We start from the raw sequence: 7,804 nt of genomic DNA on the forward strand, positions 1-7,804 counted from the left end.
GCGTGGCCAGATGGTGCGGCTGGCTCCCAGCAGCAGCATGCACTCCTGGAGGGCAGGGGGGACCTGCGCCCCCCAGATCTGTGCAAGGCTGGCAGTGGTGTGCCAAGCAAAATGGCCTCGTGTGCCATGCTTGGCACGCGTGCCAGGGGTTGCTGACCCCTGAGTTAGATCCTAGCACCTGTTAGTGCTGTTGAAACAACAGTAACTAGCATTCTACATAAGGAAATAATTGCAATAGTCGTATCAATTCAGTTGCTGCTGCCATGGAAACAGACGTCGGATGGCTAAAAATGGAGCAGGTTGTATTAAGCTAATCACAGTTCTACAAAAAGATAGGTTTGTTTTGTTTTGTTTTTTGGTGAAACTGATTTGTTTAAAGCAACCTGTTCCATTTCCATAGCAACCAGCAGCAGATTTACTAAAATTCATTTTAAATTTGGAACCAAAATACATAAATGTGTAAGGCTTAGATTTGGCCAATAGTTTACATTGAACTCAGGATCCAAAAATAATTCTTTAGATCTATTTTAGCAATTGGTAGAGTACCCCTTCATTTAACATCCAAATGATACATACAGGTTTCCCTTATCAACTGCGGGGGTTAGGTACCTGAAAGTTCCCATGGTTGGCAAAACCGTGGTTGGTAAGACAAAAGGCTTATGGGAAAAATGGGGTTAGGGACTTGAATATGAATAATAAAGGAACATATAGTGTATAAAAATCATTTTTATTTACCTTTAATATAGGGGTTTTTATCCGGGGGTACACGTACCCTTAGGGGTACTTAGACAGGTGATAGGGGGTACATGTGGGTGGGTGAGGACGGAGCACACCTGGGGCACAATGGCGAGGTCTCCCTGGTACATTCGCCTCTTACCCGGAGGAAAGGGAGGGGTGCACCAGGCACCACCAGCCCTGCACAGCACACTACGGTACCTCCCCACCCCCACCTGTCTGAATGGCAGGATGCGGGTGTTTTGTGCTCGCCCCCAGCAGTGCACGATTGGCTGGTCAGCAGCCCACGGAGCCATGACCATAGGAAAATGGTGCAGCACGTGGCGACTGCTGCATGCAAGCACCCCCTCCACCTCCAGCACCGCTGCTATGTGCATCCCCGGGAGGGCACGGTTGGTGGGCTGATGCATGGCCACAGAAAACCTTGGTTACTTAAAACTGTATACCACGGTAGCCAAAATGGTCCATTTAGTCCTGTATATTGCTTCCAGAAGAGGCCAGCTGCAGAAGATTCAGCACCAGGTGCAAGAAATCTCTTTGTAGGTTGTTATAAGCCCTGATACATAATTGCTATTCCAAAGTATTTATTGCATTAAGCTTTCCCTGAAGGAGAAGAAAAATGACACAACATCACCAGAATTTACTCTTTCCTCCTAGAACTATTTGCCACTGTTCTGCAACCAAGCATGCAAATCTTGGATCAGCCTTCTCTGTCATCTAAGGTCATCTATGGACTTACCAATGACTTCCCTATTTACTGGCAGACTGTCATCCTCCTATTGAGGGAAGGATGCCACCACCACCAGCTGCATTAAGTTGTATGATTGGGTATTCTTGTTAAAAATGGTCTGACTTAGAATCAAATGGGGGCCTCTATGGTATAAAGTTTGCAACAGTTGGAGAGTCTCTATTTTTATTGTTTTGTTTTAAAGATCACCTTGCATGAGTGATGCACCAAGAAACCTCTCAGTAAATTAACATCTAGAAACAACCCTCAAAGAGTTGGTAAAATTATTTTGACAGAATATAAAAGCTGCTTTCTTGAAGGTGTAATATAAACACTAGCCTGGCTAAATGAAAATATTGGTGCCTTCTCATTAATCTTATGAAAACCCTAATCCTTTTTCTTTAACTTTCTTCAGTCCTGGAAGCACTCACTTTTGGATGATCATGTGATATTACCACTCCAGCTAGGGGTACTTCTCCCAGTTTCTGCATACTATCACTTTCTCTTGCAAATACAACAGAAACTGTTGAGACTTCCACCTTGGCCACATTAGAAAGAGTTCATCTCTATAGCACTTCCTGTGCTATAGCTATATCAGTAAAAAAGAAGTGCACCTTATATTGGAGCAGGGGTGTAGGTTTTAGCCATATTGGTCTAAGGACATAGGCAGACAAGGTTCCTTGGGTGAATTTGATATCTTTTATTAGACCAACCCAAATAGTTGGAGAATAGTTATTAAGCAAGCTTTCGGGTTCAAAAACGCTTCGTCAGGCTAAGGAAGTTTCAGCAGTTGGTGTGTGCTCTTCCTGGATGGAATGAAAAGTAAAGAAGCCAGGGGCTGGGCTGGGGAGTCAGTTGCCAGGCAGATTATAATGTATCAAAAATCCAATGTCTATGTTTAGTCCATGATCTCTAGTATCCAGGAAGTTGATGAAATGGAGCTCATAGGCTCGTCTCTGGGAAGTGTTGTGTAAGTTTCCCTTGAGGATCAGGACTGAGAGATTGGAGAGAGAGTGGCCCTCCTGTGAGAAATGTGCCCCCACCGGTAATTGGGTATTTCTGTCTTTGATAGATTTCCGGTGTGTGTTCATTCTGGTGCGCAGTTGTTGTTTGGTCTCTCCTACGTATTTTCCATCAGGGCATTTGGTGCATTGGATGAGGTATATTACATTTCTGGAGGTGCAGCTGTAAGATCCTGGGATGCTGATATTGGAGTTATTTTATTATATGCCTTGTAACAGTTCCACAAACAAAATAACCTCTACTTGTTGGCAAGAAAATTCTTGGATAATTACATCTGTAACTAGGGTTTTGTGCCAATATAACAATGTTGCAATGAATCACAATCTTAACAGACATTATTACACTAGCAGAAGTTTCTAGCAGAGACTTGGCTGGAGAGGCAAGCTGCTGAATACAGTAGACTCTCATTTATCCAGTTAAAATAGAATACACATAGTTTATTCAAACAGATAGATTTTGGATAAGCAGAGGGTATTTTCAGTGTAGCAGATGCATGTAGAAGGATGTGTTCCAGTTCTGAATATGACCTTCTGAATAAAAACTCTACTGTAAATCTCAGTGCTCTGGTCTTAGAAACAAACCCTGACATATGTTTAACTTGATATATGTGAGTAGTCTCATCCGCTATATTGGAACTGTTGGCTTGTATAAAATTAAGCATTTGTGTGTGTGTTTATAAGATAAAAGGCTTTTAAATATTGTTTTAAGGAAAAGAACAGTGAGGTTAAATACTATATTTGAAAAAAAAAGCATATATTCTAAATAGCCTTATTATAACTTTTAAATCACAGAATGTGCTTTTTTTTCTCCCTGCTTATTTTTGCATTTGTCTAATACTGGACCTTGGAAATAGACTATTTTTTTCATTTTTTATTATCACTTAGCCCTTTTCACTCACACATGTCCAATGCCATGATGTTTTTTTTATCGTAAACAAAGAATGGGAATATTTCTTTGTTATACTCTTTCTGTTGACATTTAAAAATAGCCTTGGAAGCACATTTATTGGAAAGAAGGTTTTTGTGTTTATTTGATTTAACAAAACCTAATTTGTGCACCAATACTGTCCTGGCAATCTCTCTTTAAAAGAGGATTGCCAACTCTAATGGCTCCATTAGGACTAGTGTGGATTGTCATGTGCACTGCTGCTACTGACTAATAACTCTCTTGATTCAAAATTTCTATGCCTCTCTGGACCACATACTACACATGTACATCAACTGCTTTTAAAATTATTGGTTTATAAAACAATCAAAATAAAGTTATTATATCACATTGCTTGCTAAATAACATTTTATTTTTCAATTTAAACTACTTGTTTAAAAGATGCTGTCAACTTTCTTTTTCATTATTATTATTTATTTGTAGTAGTGTATAAATACTTCATTCAGGATCAAAAGCCTGTTGGGGCAAGGACTGGGGAAACAATAGTCTCGTCCCCTCTTGTTATGGTGGGAGGAGACAGGCTGTGTGTGGGACTTTTAGAATCATGGCCAGCTAAGGACTGGAGCTGGTTTGCTCCAAAGCCATCTACTCTCACTGGGAAATGTTATGTGGGTTATCAACAGGGAGAGTCATTCCGAAGAACCTGAGTATGTTTTTCAGACTGAGACTCTAGGAAACATAAAGGACTCCCAAGATCCTGAGGCTTTTGCCCTTTGAAAAGCAACCCTTTGTCCTCCATCCAAACTCTCTCCTTCTGCTACCCAACCCTATCCAGGATGAGTGCTATATCTGAGATCCTTTTACGCCATAAACTTTCTTTGTGACTTTGGCCAAGTTGTTTCGTCTCTCTATATCTCAGTTTCCCCATCCGTAGAATGAGAATAATGTTTTGCTGCCTCATGCTACGGGATGGAGGTTGAGAGTCCTAATTCATCTATATCTGTAATGTGCTTTAAGATCCCAAAAAGAAGAGCTTAGAAGATGCAAGGAAAGAACTAGACACTAAAACCATTATTACACATTAGGGTCTGTGTTTTGGAGTCTTGATATTGTGCTGGTAATTGTGTGAGAATGCATTCCTAAAGGGCAAAATCCTGGTCATTCTGAAGTCAATGGGAGGTTTATCATAGATACCTCTAATACCATGACGTGGCCCTACACTTGCACTAAAAATAATTGGAACTGTTTATGGTGGAATGTCCTGGGAAAAGGAGCCTGTCTTAATAAGAGATGCCTCTTCTGACTAACAGCAGGAGATAGGTTATACAGTACCAATTACAGAAACTCTACCAAACTAGCTCTGATGAAAAACTCCACATTAAGGGAGGCACTGAGTTTGTTTAAGATTTACTGCTTCACAGATTGACAGAGTGAAGTGCAAATTGCAGCACATCTGTCTGTTTTCCAGCAGCCTCTCTGGTTATGCTATCCTTATTCTCCAATCCCCGGGATGAATTGCCCTTCCTCCAGTACAAGCTGAATGGACCAGGTGACTCTGTAACTGGCCACCCAGCAGATGCTTCTGCAGTGCCAACAGTTCTGAATCCCCTGCTACTTCTTTCCCTTTTTTTCTCCTCCTTCCCCTGTGTCCTACCAATCTGGGCTGCCTGGCACATGCTGCCAGCTGCAGTCCCACTGGAGTGATATTGTGATGGAAATGAGGGAGGGCATGCAGGCAGAACTGCATAGATTTACAACACTCAAAGGGTTTCCATTAAAATCCTTGACAACTTGTTATTTATGGAGAGAGCCAATAGCTCTCCTTATAGCCAAGGTCCGGGCACCATTTTGCTGCTGTAATGCTGTTTGGACAAACAAATGAGCAGGAAGTTAGAAACCACCTCAGGTAGCAGGACAGCAGATGCTGACAACTGGTTAAAGAAAACAAGAGATTCTATTTGGGATTGAATCTTGCTTTCACTGACAAACTGCCAGGGCCTGGCCTCTCATGTTGTCACTTAGATAAGGACAAAGTGAGTGCAAAATGCTCCCATTCTGATTTCATGGTGTTTTACACCCACTACACACAATGTATGTTATTAGTTACACCAGTACAATGGAGAAATAGGCTTTCATTGACATGAGTGTGAGCAGGAGCAGGCTGGTTCTTCACAGAACACAAAGATGGACTCAAAAAGGGATGTGTGCTTAGAAGACAATAGGAACAACAAGAACAGCTCTGCATTACCATTTGTTTGTATTTATTTTCCAAATCCTGGATGCTTAGGTAGCATTTATTTCCTTTTCAAACTTGTTTCTGTATGTTTACTTTTCCAAAATGACCCAGTAGCAAAGCAAACGGCTCCTTAGAATAACACCCTACATTTTCTCCTCAGTATGAAATCTGACAAGGAAAATATAGGTGCATTTCTATATAACCAGCACAAATGAACAGAATAGATATGATCCATGAAATAAGCATGCTTGTTTAGCATTTTATGTGGCCCAGTGGGGGGAAGGTGGTGACCAGTTGAGAGTCAGGAAGCTGCACATTAACCCCTTGCAGCCTGTATGTGGCCCCCAGGCCACCAGTTGTACAACCCTGGACTAAGCCACATAAAATGCTAAACAAACACACAGACTCCACAGGACTCATTAATGTTCAACTCACCAAGTATATGTAGTATGTATAGAATAAAAAAATAAGACTAGCCGTCACCACTGAACAACTAGCAAGGATGAAGAAAATCTGGACAAACAGCAACATGGCAATGAAAATGAAACTTCAGCTACTACATGCTGTTGTCATTTCAACAACTCTCTATGGCTGTAAGACCTGGACACTCACTAGTGCACTGGGAAAGTGAACTGACACCTTTGAAATGTGGTGTTTCAGTAGACTTCTATGCATACCCTACACTGCACACAGAACAAATGAATCTGTGAAAGATCAAATCAGACAAGAAGCTGGCAAAAATGGATGCTTACTTGAAATCAGAAGAAGATGTAGTGGTTTGGACATGTAACAAGAGACCCAGTGCCCTCACCAATGCCATCCTGCAGGGTGCTGTAGGTGGATGAAAAAGAGGAAGACCTAGGACAAACTGGGCGACCAGCATCAAAGACTGGACAGGATTAAAACTGACTGATAGTACAAAGATTGCAAAAGACCTGAAAGAATGGAGGAAAGTTATTGCTATATCAAAGGTGCCCCCTTGGTGATGTGGCCTTGGGACTGACTTGAGTTGATAGCTATACCACCGCCTTGAAGGACAGAAGGTTAGCTGGCAGAAGCCCCCTTCTGCTAACACAGATGTATTCAGACTAGAGTGGGAGGAGCTGCTGGCATCTGTATCAGGAAGGTGTGCGATCAATCATTTCACATCCTTAGCCAACATAGCAACATCAGCAAAACTTAGTAGTGTAGACTAAGCCACAACTGTCCAGCCTCAGTCCCTGGGGACCACATGCCTGGGTTCCACACCAGCAGGGGCAACATGCCATGATGGCTGCTCTGTGTGCTGCATAGATGCTCCCTCCTCTCATCCATCTCTGCACACACTGCATTGGTACATAAGTATGATCCATCCACGCTGTGATGGTAACCCACATATGTGCCACCTCTCACTGCTGCACTGCATGAGCGTGATCCTTTTCTGTACATGGCCCCAGACTCACCCTTAGCTCCATGTGCTGCCATACTGCCCGCCTCTGAAAGCTGCAGAAGGTAGGGGAAGCCTGGACCAGTGATGTGGGGAAGGTGGCAGCCAGTTGAGAGCCTGGAAGCTGCACATTAACCCCTTGCAGCCTGTATGTGGCTCCCAGGCCACCAGTTGTACAACCTTAGACTAAGCCATAGGGGCCTAAGTCCCATTTTCAAAAGTGATCTAGGCACTTGGGAGCCTAAAATTCCAGGATCCCAGCTACATTTTTACACACCTAAATACTTTTGAAATACTGGCTCTAAGTCAGTTTTGGAAATGAGACTTGGGCAGTTTTGAAAATTTTATCCAAAGGTTTTGATTTCTGCTGACCTGTACCTTGCATAGCACCTTAGACAGCTGAAGAAAAGTGTAGGAAATTCTGCCATCCTAACTGAATAGCATTTTTATACCCAGTTTCTTGGTAGTAATTCATGATGAGGCAGCTGAGAATCAGTATGCTTGTGTTGGTTTCCCAAGAGTTCAAAATACTTAAGTGCAATTATTTTTATGCAAATGCTGAAGAAAACATGGTATAAACAGTTCACACACATAACATGCTAAACAAACACACAGACTCCACATAACTCATTAATGTTCAACTCACCAAGTATATGCATTTCAGAGCTGTCTTTACTTAAATAGAGCAGTGCTTAGGCTGTTGTAACTTTCATCAGGACTAGGTCAGTTTGAGAATCATGGAGTTCTAACTGGCTTTTCCCTTTCTTCTGCA

This window comes from Alligator sinensis, unplaced genomic scaffold (assembly GCF_000455745.1).
Source record: "Alligator sinensis unplaced genomic scaffold, ASM45574v1 scaffold520_1, whole genome shotgun sequence".
Lineage (NCBI taxonomy): Eukaryota > Metazoa > Chordata > Crocodylia > Alligatoridae > Alligator > Alligator sinensis.